This window comes from Coregonus clupeaformis, chromosome 26 (assembly GCF_020615455.1).
Source record: "Coregonus clupeaformis isolate EN_2021a chromosome 26, ASM2061545v1, whole genome shotgun sequence".
NCBI classification, from domain to species: Eukaryota; Metazoa; Chordata; class Actinopteri; order Salmoniformes; family Salmonidae; genus Coregonus; species Coregonus clupeaformis.
The window spans coordinates 31157440-31172895 of record NC_059217.1 but is presented as its reverse complement, the minus strand read 5'-3'; positions in this window follow the sequence as shown (position 1 = coordinate 31172895).

Here is a 15456-nt window from a genome sequence, read left to right as displayed (position 1 = left end):
CCGAAGTCAAGGATCGGTAGGATAGTCAGTTTTACGAGGGCATGTTTAGCAGCATGAGTGAAGGAGCTTAGTTGCGAAATAGGAAGCTGATTCTAGATTTAACTTTGGATTGGAGATGCTTAATGTGAGTCTGGAAGGAGAGTTTACAGTCTAACCAGACACCTAGGTATTTGTAGTTGTCCACATATTCTATGTCAGAGCCGCTGAGAGTAGTGATTCTAGTCGGGCAGGCGGGTGCCAGCAGCGTTCGATTGAAGAGCATGCATTTAGTTTTACTAGTGTTTAAGAGCAGTTGGAGTGCCATGGAAGGAGTGTTGTATGGCATTGAAGCTCATTTGGAGGTTTGTTAACACAGTGTCCAATGAAGGGCCAGATGTATACAAAATGGTGTCGTCTGCATGAGAGGTGGATCTTAGAGTCACCAGCAGCAAGAGCGACATCATTGATATACACAGAGAATAGAGTCGGCCCGAGAATTGAACCTGTGGCACCCCATAGAGACTGCCAGAGGTCCAGACAACAGGCCCTCCGATTTGACACATTGAACTCTATCTGAGAAGTAGTTGGTGAACCAGGCAAGGCAGTCAAAAGCCTTGGCCAGGTCGATGAAGACGGCTGCATATAGATGTGAGGTTACGACTGATGATATGATACGAGGTTATGATTAATAAGTTGACTGTTTATAGATGTGATAGGTAAAGACCTTTTAGAGTTTCATTCAGGAGATGGTGACTCTTTAAAGAACCACTCTCGTGGTGCCCCAGATACTAATGAGTTAATTGTTTCATGATTAATTTAATCAGGTAACAATTAAACATAGTTAGTTAATTAGAGATAACAGTCTTCAGATTAATGTTAAAGTCACGACAACAGAATATCTCATCTTCCACAATGGATGAACTGTAGGGAGAAGGCAGAATGGATGAACTGTAGGCAGAAGGCAGAATGGATGAACTGTAGGCAGAAGGCAGAATGGATGAACTGTAGGCAGAAGGCAGAATGGATGAACTGTAGGGAGAAGGCAGAATGGATGAACTGTAGGGAGAAGGCAGAATGGATGAACTGTAGGCAGAAGGCAGAATGGATGAACTGTAGGGAGAAGGCAGAATGGATGAACTGTAGGCAGAAGGCAGAATGGATGAACTGTAGGCAGAAGGCAGAATGGATGAACTGTAGGCAGAAGGCAGAATGGATGAACTGTATGGAGAAGGCAGAATGGATTAACTGTATGGAGAAGGCAGAATGGATTAACTGTATGGAGAAGGCAGAATGGATTAACTGTATGGAGAAGGCAGAATGGATGAACTGTATGGAGAAGGCAGAATGGATTAACTGTATGGAGAAGGCAGAATGGTTAACTGTATGGAGAAGGCAGAATGGTTAACTGTAGGGAGAAGGCAGAATGGATGAACTGTAGGGAGAAGGCAGAATGGATGAACTGTAGGGAGAAGGCAGAATGGATGAACTGTAGGGAGAAGGCAGCTGTTACAGATTTAGTTTTTTCCATTTATGGTGGAGGTTGGACTTTAGCACGTGATAGCTCGTTAGCACGTGAGGGGCGCGCCGATTTGGCGTCACCTCGTTAGTCATTATGTAGTTACACCTGTGCTGGTTGCCGTCTCCTTAGTGGGAAGGTGTTTGACCTGTGCTGGCCCAGGTGCTATTTAAGAGTGGCTGGCCCAGTGCTCCAGTTGTCTTGAGGGTCAACTCCATTAGTTGGCTCTCCCTATTTTGAGTCGTAGAAAAACATTCCCTTGTCTGACTTTGTTTTGCTCTTCTTTTGTTTGTCCAACATAAATGGAAAATCCAAAACCTCTAACACCTTCCCCTTAAGACAACAAATATGGCCTATATTTCTGTTGGACACGTTTGTTTCACGACCAACAGAAAGCAACTTCCGTTGCACAACATAATCAACTTAAATGCGCCCCGCCTTCTCCAACATAAACATGGCATCTACTGGCTGTCAACAATTAAATAAGACAAAACACACTTTGTCATTTTTTTCTTCTTCCTACAGGTCTTCTATAACTCTCGTCCCCTTGGAACTAGCCCAAACAAAACAAAACGAATCTCCAACATGGAAAAACGTGCAGTCAAAATAAGTTGTGGAGCCTTGTTGTGCTAAACGCAACACTTATTGACTGCCCACCCTTGAGACAGTCAGCAACCAAGTTGTCCTTACCACGGACATGTCTGATTTCAAGGGGAAACTCATGCAATATCCGTAGTAACTTTGCTCTCGTGAGGAAAGCTACCACCTCACTGCGCAGCTTCTCTCTCTTCCCAGGGTTCACTCAATAGGCATGTTGTTGGCTCGGGGGCCGAGTCCCTAACGTCAATGTCATGCTCTAGTAGATTTGTCTGGGTTGGCACAGTTTAAGTTTGGTATGGTTACATTGGACCTAGGGGTGAAAGTAAAGCGGTACTGTCGCCTTCTTTTACCTGGGCGCCAGGGGTGAAAGTAAAGTGGGGGGCAGGCCGTACCAGTAAACGTGAGCCAATCACAATGAATAAAACATGCCCCCCCAAAAAATAGGCTTTATTACATTATTTTTACATTACTGCATATCAGCCGCATAAAACATTTGCTTATTGACTGCAAACCGGTGGTATAAGCTCCACATTTTGCATTGTGGTTTGAGGAGAACACTTACATTTTGTTCAACACTTACAGCGGGAGAACATCAGCCATATCTCCGGTGAGTGTGCATATTCACGGTCTTTATCATTGGGTCAGTGCCACTTTTGCTTGTTTTTGGACAATAATTACCTCCTCCAGGTTAGATGGACGTCATACTGTATTTGTGTCTCCCCTTTTAGGCTGATTATATGGATCAGACATCGTTTTTACTGGTCTGTTTGTCAGTGTCAGCAATATTTTTTTTTAACTGTGCGCGCGCACTTGGGAGTCCCATACCGGTAAGAAATGTAATCTAAGAGATGGTTCCTCAGGGAAAAACAAAAGTAGGGTGGTTGGTCGGGGTGGACGTTTAACCTTGAACATCTAGCAAGCCAAAGGTTGCAAAGCTTTGAATCTCATCAGGGACAACTTTAGCATTTGAGCCAATTAGCAACTTTTTCAACTAGTTACTACTTTTTATCTACTTTGCAACTACTTAGCATGTTAGCTAACCCTTCCCCTAACCCTTTAACGTAACTCCTGAACTTAACTCCTAACCACTAGCCCTAGCTAACATTAGCAACCCTGGCAACCTAGCTAGAATTTGTAAAGTACAGTACGTTTTGCAAATTCAGTAACATATAGTACCTTTTGAAAATTGTAAAACTATAGTAACGTTTTGCAAATTCGTAACATATTGTACATTTTGCAAATTCGTAACATCCACAAATTAATACATACCATACGAAACGTAACATATATGAAATGGAGTGTCTCGCATTTACATACGGAATAATACTGAAATGCTCTGAGACCAGGTCGTGTTGACTGGATAGTTGTTTCTATGGATAAGCCATCACTTACAAGTCAGAGTATCTTTCAAAATAAAAGTCCTCCAGACTGGCACGTCCCCGAAAGCATGTTTGTTTTGGTCCAACAGTCACCCCTCCATATTCAGAAATAAAAACGGAATGTAGTGCTCATCAATGCTTACCAGCAAAAGTCAATAGATTAATATCTTCACAATATATTGGGGCGGCAGGTAGCTTAGTGGGTAAGAGCGTTGTGCCAGTAACCAAAAGGTCGCTAGGCCCTTAAGCAAGGCACTAATCAAATCAAATCAAATCAAATTTTATTGGTCACATGTGCCGAATACAACAGGTGCAGACATTACAGTGAAATGCCTACTTACAGCCCTTAACCAACAAGTGCATTTATTTTAAACAAAAAAAGTAAGAATAAAACAACAACAAAAAAAGTGTTGAGAAAAAAAAGAGCAGAAGTAAAATAAAGTGACAGTAGGGAGGCTATATATACAGGGGGGTACCGTTGCAGAGTCAATGTGCGGGGGCACCGGGCTAGTTGAGGTAGTTGAGGTAATATGTACATGTGGGTAGAGTTAAAGTGACTATGCATAAATACTTAACAGAGTAGCAGCAGCGTAAAAAGGATGGGGTGGGGGGCAGTGCAAATAGTCCGGGTAGCCATGATTAGCTGTTCAGGAGTCTTATGGCTTGGGGGTAGAAGCTGTTGAGAAGTCTTTTGGACCTAGACTTGGCACTCCGGTACCGCTTGCCGTGCGGTAGCAGAGAGAACAGTCTATGACTAGGGTGGCTGGAGTCTTTGACAATTTTGAGGGCCTTCCTCTGACGCCGCCTGGTATAGAGGTCCTGGATGGCAGGCTTTGCCCCAGTGATGTACTGGGCCGTACGCACTACCCTCTGTAGTACCTTGCGGTCGGAGGCCAAGCAGTTGCCATACCAGGCGGTGATGCAACCAGTTAGGGATGCTCTCGATGGTGCAGCTGTAGAATTTTTGAGGATCTGAGGACCCATGCCAAATCTTTTTAGTCTCCTGAGGGGGAATAGGCTTTGTCGTGCCCTCTTCATCGACTGTCTTGGTGTGTTTGGACCATGATAGTTCGTTGGTGATGTGGACACCAAGGAACTTGAAGCTCTCAACCTGTTCCACTACAGCCCCGTCGATGAGAATGGGGGCGTGCTCAGTCCTCTTTTTTTCCTGTAGTCCACAATCATCTCCTTTGTCTTGGTCACGTTGAGGGAGAGGTTGTTGTCCTGGCACCACACGGCCAGATCTCTGACCTCCTCCCTATAGGCTGTCTCATCGTTGTCGGTGATCAGGCCTACCACTGTTGTGTCGTCGGCAAACTTAATGATGGTGTTGGAGTCGTGCCTGGCCATGCAGTCATGGGTGAACAGAGAGTACAGGAGGGGGACTGAGCACGCACCCTGAGGGCCCCGTGTTGAGGATCAGTGTGGCAAATGTGTTGTTACCTACCCTTACCACCTGGGGGCGGCCCGTCAGGAAGTCCAGGATCCAGTTGCAGAGGGAGGTGTTTAGTCCCAGGATCCTTAGCTTAGTGATGAGCTTAGAGGGCACTATGGTGTTGAATGCTGAGCTGTAGTCAATGAATAGCATTCTCACGTAGGTGTTCCTCTTGTCCAGGTGGGAAAGGGCAGTGTGGAGTGCGATAGAGATTGCATCATCTGTGGATCTGTTGGGGCGGTATGCAAATTGGAGTGGGTCTAGGGTTTCTGGGATAATGCTGTTGATGTGAGCCATGACCAGCCTTTCAAAGCACTTCATGGCTACAGACGTCAGTGCTACGGGTCGTAGTCATTTAGGCAGGTTATCTTAGAGTCCTTGGGCACGGGGACTATGGTGGTCTGCTTGAAACATGTTGGTATTACAGACTCAGTCAGGGACATGTTGAAAATGTCAGTGAAGACACTTGCCAGTTGGTCAGCACATGCTCGGAGTACACGTCCTGGTAATCCGTCTGGCCCTGCGGCCTTGTGAATGTTGACCTGCTTAAAAGTCTTACTCACATCGGCTACGGAGAGCGTGATCACATAGTCATCCGGAACAGCTGGTGCTCTCATGCATGCTTCAGTGTTGCTTGCCTCGAGCTGAGCATAGAAGTGGTTTAGCCTCGTCTGGTAGGCTTGTGTCACTGGGCAGCTCGCGGCTGTGCTTCCCTTTGTAGTCTGTAATAGTTTTCAAGCCCTGCCACATCCGACGAGCGTCAGAGCCAGTGTAGTATGATTCAATCTTAGACCTGTATTGACTCTTTTGCCTGTTTGATGGTTCGTCGGAGGTCATAGCGGGATTTCTTATAAAGCGTCGGGTTAGGAGTCCCGTTCCTTGAAAGCGGCAGCTCTACCCTTTAGCTCAGTGCGGATGTTTCCTGTAATCCATGGCTTCTGGTTGGGGTATGTACGTACGGTCACTGTGGGGACGACATCATCGATGCACTTATTGATGAAGCCAGTGACTGATGTGGTGTACTCCTCAATGCTGTCTGAAGAATCCCGGAACATGTTCCAGTCTGTGCTAGCAAAAACAGTCCTGTAGCTTAGCATCTGCGTCATCTGACCACTTTTTTATTAACCGAGTCACTGGTGCTTCCTGCTTTAGTTTTTGCTTATAAGCAGGAATCAGGAGGATAGAGTTATGGTCAGATTTGCCAAATGGAGGGCGAGGGAGAGCTTTGTATGCGTCTCTGTGTGTGGAGTAAAGGTGGTCTAGAGTTTTTTTCCCTCTGGTTGCACATTTAACATGCTGGTAGAAATTAGGTAGAACGGATTTAAGTTCCCCTGCATTAAAGTCCCCGGCCACTACACCCTAATTGCTCCTGTAAGTCGCTCTGGATAAGAGCGTCTGCTAAATTACTTAAATGTAAAATTCATAATGATGCTCTCTAAAAAGGAGACTGATTATATCTGTATGCATGAGATTTACCTGATTATTTTTTTCAACCTGGAAATATGTTAACTCCAGTTCGTTCGCCATTCCTATGGGGGAAATTAATGGGGAAAGGAATTAATTGGGTTTTGGGATAATATCAGTCAGTTAACATGACCTTTGTGAATTAGAAGCCTTTTTGTGCTTGTTTTAATTACATAAATGCTTCAAAATTCACAAAAAGTGACATTAGCTGATGAATATTATCATATATGAATAAAACATATAAGATCTCCTAAGCCTGTGTTTACCACTGACCTTATATTCTGCGTTTATCCAAAAAACCCATTCATTTCCCCATAGGCTTTGGCCAACAAGCCATGGCGGAGTTAGCCTCCGTTAGTGCCTACAAAAGACCCCATTACTATTGTTCTCGACTGCAAAGGGAAATTAGATTGCTACACTATTTAGAATAACGTTTGTGGTTAATTGAGACACCAGCAGGGGTTAAAGCAACAACAACAAAAATCCCATGACTAAAACATAAATCGATCTCAGATCGATTGTCTGGGGCCAAGTTAACTTCCCCTTTTATGAAAAGTGACCATCATGCCTTTAGGTAAAGAGGATCATTTCGCACATGTATTAAACTGTGAGGGTCCTCTATGTAGAAGACTGGGAACATTTTAAAAGGACATTTTACTCCAACATTTATGAAAATAAAATGCTGACACAATCTAAAATATAATTTCCACCTCCAGGAATGGGCCCAATGACATATTGGTAAAAATGATATTAATTATTTAAACATATTGGTCCATGCACGGTCCATATTATCAGATGTGCAATTAAGAGTGTTGTGCCAGTAACCGAAAGGTTCAACCGAAAAGACTGATGCAGCATAGTGTCTATAAATAAATAGGTTAAAGCATGGAGTTTGTCCCATCTGCATTTACCCCATTGGACACATCCTGATTGTTAGATAATACTTTTATTGTAAATATGAATATATAAATAATTATTATTCACTAAAAATTTGATTTTCTGGTTTCTAGTACAAAAAGTATGTCATTGCCCTTTAAGACGTCGTTGCCCTTTTAAGAGTTATTTTGTGCAGCAGTGCCCTTTTAAGAGTTACTTTTTTTGTTGTCATTTAGCGAGACACTCTTATCCAGAGCGACTTACAGAGCAATTGCCTTCGGTTACTGGGCACAACGCTCTTAACCACTAAGCTACCTACAGCACAATGAGTTCAGTTATTTCAGCCACCCATGCAGGTTTTTCCGGCTCTGGGCTGCTCTGTGCCACAGCCACACATCAGGTGTATCTCCACACGCCCCACTGAAGCCCCAGCCCACACAATCTCCCTCCCAAAGCCATCTCCAAGGCTTTCTGTAATGACTAGGGATGAGCCAGCTGGGTCTGTGTGCAAAGCTCTGTGTAGGAGAGAGCGCCTGTATGAACTGGGCGTGCCAGCTCACTTTGCATGGAGGGGGACATGTGGGCGTCATTACTGAGTTCAGAGAACAGCAGCTCGGGTTGGAAACAATGTCCAAGTGCTCCAACTAAAGCCCCATAATCACGTCTGACCTCTGGGCTAATCTAATATAAAAACAGGATAGAGATCTGACTGTGAGGGCACAAGCTAGCTGAGTGCCTTATCTTCATCTGAACCCCCTCTCCTCTCTCTCCTCTCCTCTCCTCTCCTCTCCTCTCCTCTCCTCTCCCCTCCCTCCTTCCCTCCTCCCCTCCCTCTAAACCTGAGCTTAACGGTTCAAACTGGGCAAGAAATCTTTACCGTGTACCTATGCGTCTTAACAGCTACGGATGCGATCGGGGACTGGGCGCTGCCATGTTTGTTTACATTCTGAGCCAGCCTTCCGTCATGCCACGTCACATCACACCTTCGGTCCACCCACCAGAATCTGCGCGAAAAGCAGACGAAGATGCACCCATGCCCGCTTCAGCCGCCTAGTGGGACTTTAGCCCCGATGCCCTCGCCCTGACTCCTCAGCCAGATCCTCCGACGTCCATCCACAAGTATCCCAGTCACGGTGTTGTCCTCCGCTTCCTCCTTCACTCTCGTGCCGCCTGGAAGCAATTGCAGTCCCCTTTCACTGCTAGGCTATTCCACATAGCTAGCCACTATAGTCAGCTAAGTAGCTAGCTCAAGTTTAGTTTTTACTTCTGACACCAATGTAATGATCTCGATAAATCATAAATGAGCGAATGTCCAAAACAGTTATTGAGTTCACGAATGAAAACTCTCACAGGCTACTGTCTGGGCTAGAAACAACAACAACAAAAAATTGTCGGGACAACTTGCGGTGGCCCACCCCCTGCCTAGACCCCCCTCCACCAACCACAAGGACACCTGGCACGGGAACCTTTCTCCAGGCAATTCCTTGACTGGCAGATAACAGGGTGACTGGCATGCTGGACCAGTAAACTCATAAACATGACCATAAACTGTTACACATAACTGACCAGGAGGGGTCACTACAACATGATCAATTGATGTTTACTGATCATGAAAACCATGCAGTTACTTGCTATATTAGCCTTATGATCGAGCTAAATGTGGAATAACCGGAAATGGGTAGTTTTGACTATGCTCTTCGAGAGGTGATGACATTCAAACCAAATGGTTATAACATTTATTTAACAATCCCTTGAAAACGGCACGTAGTTGTCAATGGTTTTAGCGGAGCTGGGTGTCTCCATGCCTCTAGGTTCAAAATATCCCATCTTCAACCTAGCCCCCTCCCCATATTGTGACGTTTTATTGATAACGACCAATATGCACAGCACCAGCTTCAAGTTTCAACAACCCAAAGTGAAAGGACTGCAGTGTGGAGATGGCAGAGGGCTCCCTCGTAGTGCAAGGGTGACTTTATATACTGGACTGATGAGTGGTGAGCTTTTGGCGCCCGTACCGGCAGCTGAAGAGGCTATTGGAGGAGTCGTCCAGTCGCTACAACCAACTGAGGATTGAGAATGTCAGGACCAGCTAGCCAACTCCAACAGCAGCACAACCATCACCGTCAAACCTGGGCCTCCCTAGTACCATTCAACTAGGCTGCCAAAAGAATAGAGGCCTTCACCAAGAGCAGGCACCATCTAAACCTGTGAAGACTTCACCAAGAACAGGCACCATCTAAACCTGTCAAGACTAGGGACTTCACCAAGAGGCAGGCACCATCTAAAACCTGTGAAGACTTCACAAGAACAGGCACCATCTAAACCTGTCAAGACTAAGGACTTCACCAAGACAGGCACCATCTAAACCTGTCAAGACTAGAGATTTCACCAAGAGAAGGCACCGTCTAAACCTGTCGAAGTGACTAAGGACTTCACCAAGAGCAGGCACCGTCTAAACCTGTCAAGACTAAGGACTTCACCAAGAGCAGACACCGAAACCTGTCAAGACTAAGGACTTCACCAGAGAAGGCACCGTCTAAACCTGTCAAGACTAAGGACTTCACCAAGAGCAGGCACCGTCTAAACCTGTCAAGACTAAGGACTTCACCAAGAGAAGGCACCATCTAAACCTGTCAAGACTAAGGACTTCACCAAGAGCAGGCACCGTCTAAACCTGTCAAGACTAAGGACTTCACCAAGAGCAGGCACCGTCTAAACCTGTCAAGACTAAGGACTTCACCAGAGAAGGCACCGTCTAAACCTGTCAAGACTAAGGACTTCACCAAGAGACGGCACCACCTGAACCTGTTAAGACTAAGGACTTCACCAAGAGCAGGCACCGTCTAAACCTGTCAAGACTAAGGACTTCACCAAGAGACGGCACCACCTGAACCTGTCAAGACTAGAGAAACCACCATCTTCACTCTCCATACTTTTTTTCTTCTTCAACTAACGTGTATCATTTTTTCTTTTTGTCTGTATACTGTAATTAAGCTTTTAGCTACCAATGTGTACAAGACAGTCAGAATAATAAAGATCTCAAATTCCACCACTAGATGTCACTAGGGGTCTGTTTGTCCTCTGTTGGCTGGCTGCTTTGCCACGGTGAGAGCCACAAAACCCCTGGGAAAACCAGCGCTTTGCCCATATAAGGCTGCAATCCATCCCTTTTCCCTCTCTTCTCTTCCTCCCTGCTCCTCTCACTCCATCTTTCTCAGACCGGAGGGATATTTTAGAGAGAGAGAGAAAGAGAGAGAGTCTGGACAGCCGGGCTTACCTTATTAGGAGCTGAGCTTGTTGTCAGCAGCTATATTCCTACAGGACAGGACAGTGTTTGGTCTCTACCTCTTGTCCTACTATAGCTGCTCACAGCACATAGATGGAACTAGCAGATGGGCCTGTCTGGGACTAATACCTATATATGGATGGAACCAATATTACATTTTTGTCATTTAGCAGAAGCAGGAGCAATTAGGGTGAAGTGCCTTGCTCAAGGGCAGATCGACAGATTTTTTATAACCTAGACGGCTCAGGGCGATTCGAACCAGAACCTTTTTGGTTACTGGCCCAACGCTGTTAACCACTGGCTACCTGCCACCACATATGGTGTGTGTGATACTGACTGGTACCTACAGTTAAATAATAATATAATAAGCCATTTAGCAGACGCTTTTTATTCAAAGCGACTTACAGTCATGCTGTGCATACATTTTGTGTATGGGTGGTCCCGGGATCGAACCCACTACCTTGGCGCTACAAGCGCCGTGCTCTACCAGCCAGAGCTACAGAGGAAGTTTACATACACCTTAGCCAAATACATTTAAACTCCAGTTATTCACAATTCCTGACATTTAATCCTAGTAAAAAATTCCCTGTCTTAGGTCAGTTAGGATCACCACTTTATTTTAAGAATGTGAAATGTCAGAATAATAGTAGAGAGAATTATTTATTTAAGCTTTTTTATTTATTTCATCACATTCCCAGTGGGTCAGAAGTTTACATACACTCAATTAGTATTTGGTAGCATTGCCTTTAAATTGTTTAACTTGGGTCAAAGCGTTTCGGGTAGCCTTCACAAGCTTCCCACAATAAGTTGGGTGAATTTTGGCCCATTCCTCCTGACAGAGCTGGTGTAACTGAGTCAGGTTTGTAGGCCTCCTTGCTTCACATGCTTTTTCAGTTCTGCCCACACATGTTCTATAGGATTGAGGTCAAGGCTTTGATGGCCACTCAATACCTTGACTTTGTTGTCCTTAAGCCATTTTGCCACAACTTTGGAAGTATGCTAGGGTCATTGTCCATTTGGAAGACCCATTTAGCAAGCTTTAACTTCCTGACTGATGTCTTGAGATGTTGCTTCAATATATCCCATAATTTTCCTTCCTCATGATGCCATCTATTTTGTGAAGTGCACCAGTCCCTCCTGCAGCAAAGCACCCCCACAGCATGATGCTGCCACCCCCGTGCTTCACGGTTGGGATGGTGTTCTTTGGCTTGCAAGTTCCCCCTTTTTCCTCCAAATATAACGATGGTCATTATGGCAAACAGTTCTATTTTTGTTTAATCAGACCAGAGGACATTTCTCCAAAAAGTGCTGATCTTTATCCCCATGTGCAGTTGCAAACCGTAGTCTGGCTTTTTTATGGCGGTTTTGGAGCAGTGGCTTCTTCCTTGCTGAGCGGCCTTTCAGGTTATGCTCGATATAGGACTCGTTTTACTGTGGATATAGATACTTTTGTACCTGTTTCCTCCAGCATCTTCACAAGGTCCTTTGCTGTTGTTCTGGGATTGATTTGCACTTTTCGCACCAAAGTACGTTCATTTCTAGGAGACAGAACACGTCTCCTTCCTGAGCTGGTTATGACTGCTGCGTGGTCCCATGGTGTTTATACTTGCGTACGATTGTTTGTACAGATGAACGTGGTACCTTCAGTCGTTTGAAATTGCTCCGAAGGATGAACCAGACTTGTGGAGGTCTAAATTTTGGCTGATTTCTTTTGATTTTCCCATGATGTCAAGCAAAGAGGCACTGAGTTTGAAGGTCGGCCTTGAAATACATCCACAGCTACACCTCCAATTGACTCAAATTATGTCAATTAGCCTATTCAGAAGCTTCTAAAGCCATGACATCATTTCCTGGAATTTTCCAAGCTGTTTAAAGGCACAGTCAACTTAGTGTATGTAAACTTTTGACCCACTGGAATTGTGATACAGTGAATTATAAGTGAAATAATCTGTCTGTAAACTATTTTTGGAAAAATTACTTGTGTCATGCACAAAGTAGATGTCCTAACCGACTTGCCAAAACTATAGTTCGTTAGCAAGAGAATTTGTGGAGGGTTTAAAAAACAAGTTTTGATGACTCCAACCTAAGTGTATGTAAACTTCCGACTTCAACTGTATGTGTGGATGGGAACCTACAGTAGGCCTCCAAAGACTCCGTTGAGTCTATATAAAACACTTTGGGCTGGTTTCCCAGACACAGATTAAACCTAATCCTGGACTAAAAGCAATTTCTATAGAGATTCTCCATTGAGCATGCTATTTAGTCCAGGATTAGTCTTAATCTGTGTCAGGGAAACAGACCCTTAAACTTGCAGTAAGTCTTGGAGATGCAATGTTGCAAGAAGTAGCTTGACCTTACAACTGTCAGGAGGATCAAACGATGACGACATTCTGCTGATCAGTAATATGAACACACACACACGCTCTCTCTCTCATCATCTCTTCCTCTCCTCCTCTGTGGGAACGGAGGACATTATTCTGTTATGTTCCTTTAAAAAAAAAAAGATCTCTTGACAGTCATGTGGGACATCTGGTTACCAGGCACGCTAGCAAGCAGCAGGACGCACTGACAGTGATGTGGGACATCTGGTTACCAGGCACGCTAGCAAGCAGCAGGACGCACTGACAGTGATTGGGACATCTGGTTACCAGGCACGCTAGCAAGCAGCAGGACTCACTGACAAGGTGGGGGCTTGAAATGAGTGAGACACACAGAGCGGAAGACTAAACATTCAGATGCTCACAAACATCAGGCAGATTGATGGCTCCATGTTACCAGCCAACCAGGCATTCAGACAGACAGACAGACAGACAGACAGACATGCAGACAGACAGACAGCCAGGCAGCCAGCCAGACAGACAGACAGACAGGCAGGCAGACAGACAGGCAGGCCTACAGACAGGCAGCCAGCCAGGCAGCCAGCCAGACAGACAGACAGACAGGCAGACAGACAAACAGGCAGCCAGGCAGGCTGACAAACAGGCAGCCAGCCGAGACAGACAGGCAGACAGACAAACAGGCAGGCAAACAAACAGACAGGCAGCCAGACAGGCAGGCAGGCAGGCAGGCAGACAGAAGACAGACAGACAGACAGACGGACAGGCAGACAGACAGACAGACAGGCAGGCAGCCAGGCAGCCAGCCAGCCAGGCAGACAGACAGACAGACAGGCAGCCAGGCAGACAGACATACAGGCAGCCAGGCAGGCGGGCAGTCAGGCAAACAGGCAGACAGGCAGGCCTACAGACAGGCAGCCAGGCAGGGCAGACAAACAGGCAGCCAGCCAGACAGACAGAACAGGCAGACAGACAAACAGGCAGCCAGGCAGGCAGACAAACAGGCAGCCAGCCAGGCAGACAAACAGGCAGCCAGCCAGACAGATAGGTAGCCAGGCAGACAGGCAGACAGACAGACAGACAGACAGACATGCAGACAGGCAGGCCTACAGACAGGCAAGCCAGGCAGGCAGACAAACAGGCAGCCAGCCAGACAGACAAACAGGCAGCCAGGCAGGCAGACAAACAGGGCAGCCAGGCAGACAGACATGCAGGCAGCCCAGCCAGGCAGACAGACAGAGAGGCAGGCAGGCAGCAGACAGACAGACAGACAGACAGACAGACAGACAGACAGGCGGGCAGGCAGGCAGGCAGGCAGGCAGACAAACAGGCAGCCAGACACAAAGACAGACAGACAGACCGGCCGGCAGACAGACAGACAGACAGACAGACAGACAGACAGACAGACAGACAGGCAGACAGGCAGGCAGACAGACAGACAGGCAGAGAGACAAACAGGCAGCCAGACAGACAGACAGACAGACAGACAGACAGGCAGACAGACAGGCAGCCAGGCAGACAGGCAGCCAGCCAGCCAGACAGGCAGCCAGGCAGACAGACAGGCAACCAGACAGACAGGCAGCCAGGTAGACAGGCAGCCAGACAGACAGGCAGCCAGACAGACAGGCAACCAGTGGCAGACAGGCAGACAGACATACAGGCATCCAGGTAGACAGACAGACAGACAGACAGGCTGAGCAGACAGACAGGCAGCCAGGCAGACAGACAGGTTACAGGCAGCTCGGGCAGGCAGCCAGACAAACAGGCAGCCAGACAGACAGACAGACAGACAGACAGCCAAGACAGCCAGACACAGGCAGACAGACAGGCAGACAGACAGACAGACAGACAGACAGACAGACAGACAGACAGACAGACAGACAGGCAGCCAGGCAGACAGGCAGACAGGCAGCCAGGCAGACAGACAGACAGACAGACAGACAGACAGACAGGCAGACAGACAGGCTGGCAGACAGACAGGCAGACAGACATGCAGACGGACAGCCAGGCCGACAGACAGACAGACAGACAGACAGACAGACAGACAGACAGACAGACTTGTACACTGTGTTTGTTACCCTATTCTCTATAGACTACTTTTGACCAAGGCCCTATAGGGAATAGGAGTGCTATTTGGAACACTGGTCACTGGGATACAGGGTATGTTGTGCACTATATAGGGAATATGGTGCTATTTGGGACACAATGGTCTTTTGTAGCTCAGTCGGTAGAGCATGGGCTTGTAACGCCAGGGTAGTGGGTTCGATTCCTGGGACCACCGATACGTAAAATGTATGCACACATTGACTAAATTGCTTTGGCTAACAGCTTCTGCTAAATATTATATTATTATCTGTAGGCCTACTGGGCTCCACTTCGATTGTTTGAAGCCCCCATACATCTTGGCCTATATTCATGAAGTGTCTCAGAGGAAGAGTGTCGAATGATCTAAGATCAGTTTGGCTTTTTCGAATGATAATACATTGATGGGGGACCTGATCCTAGTTCAGCACTCCTACTCTCAGATGCTTTATGACTGTGGGCCCTGAAGACAGTAAACCGACTTGGACATGAAAACAACCCAT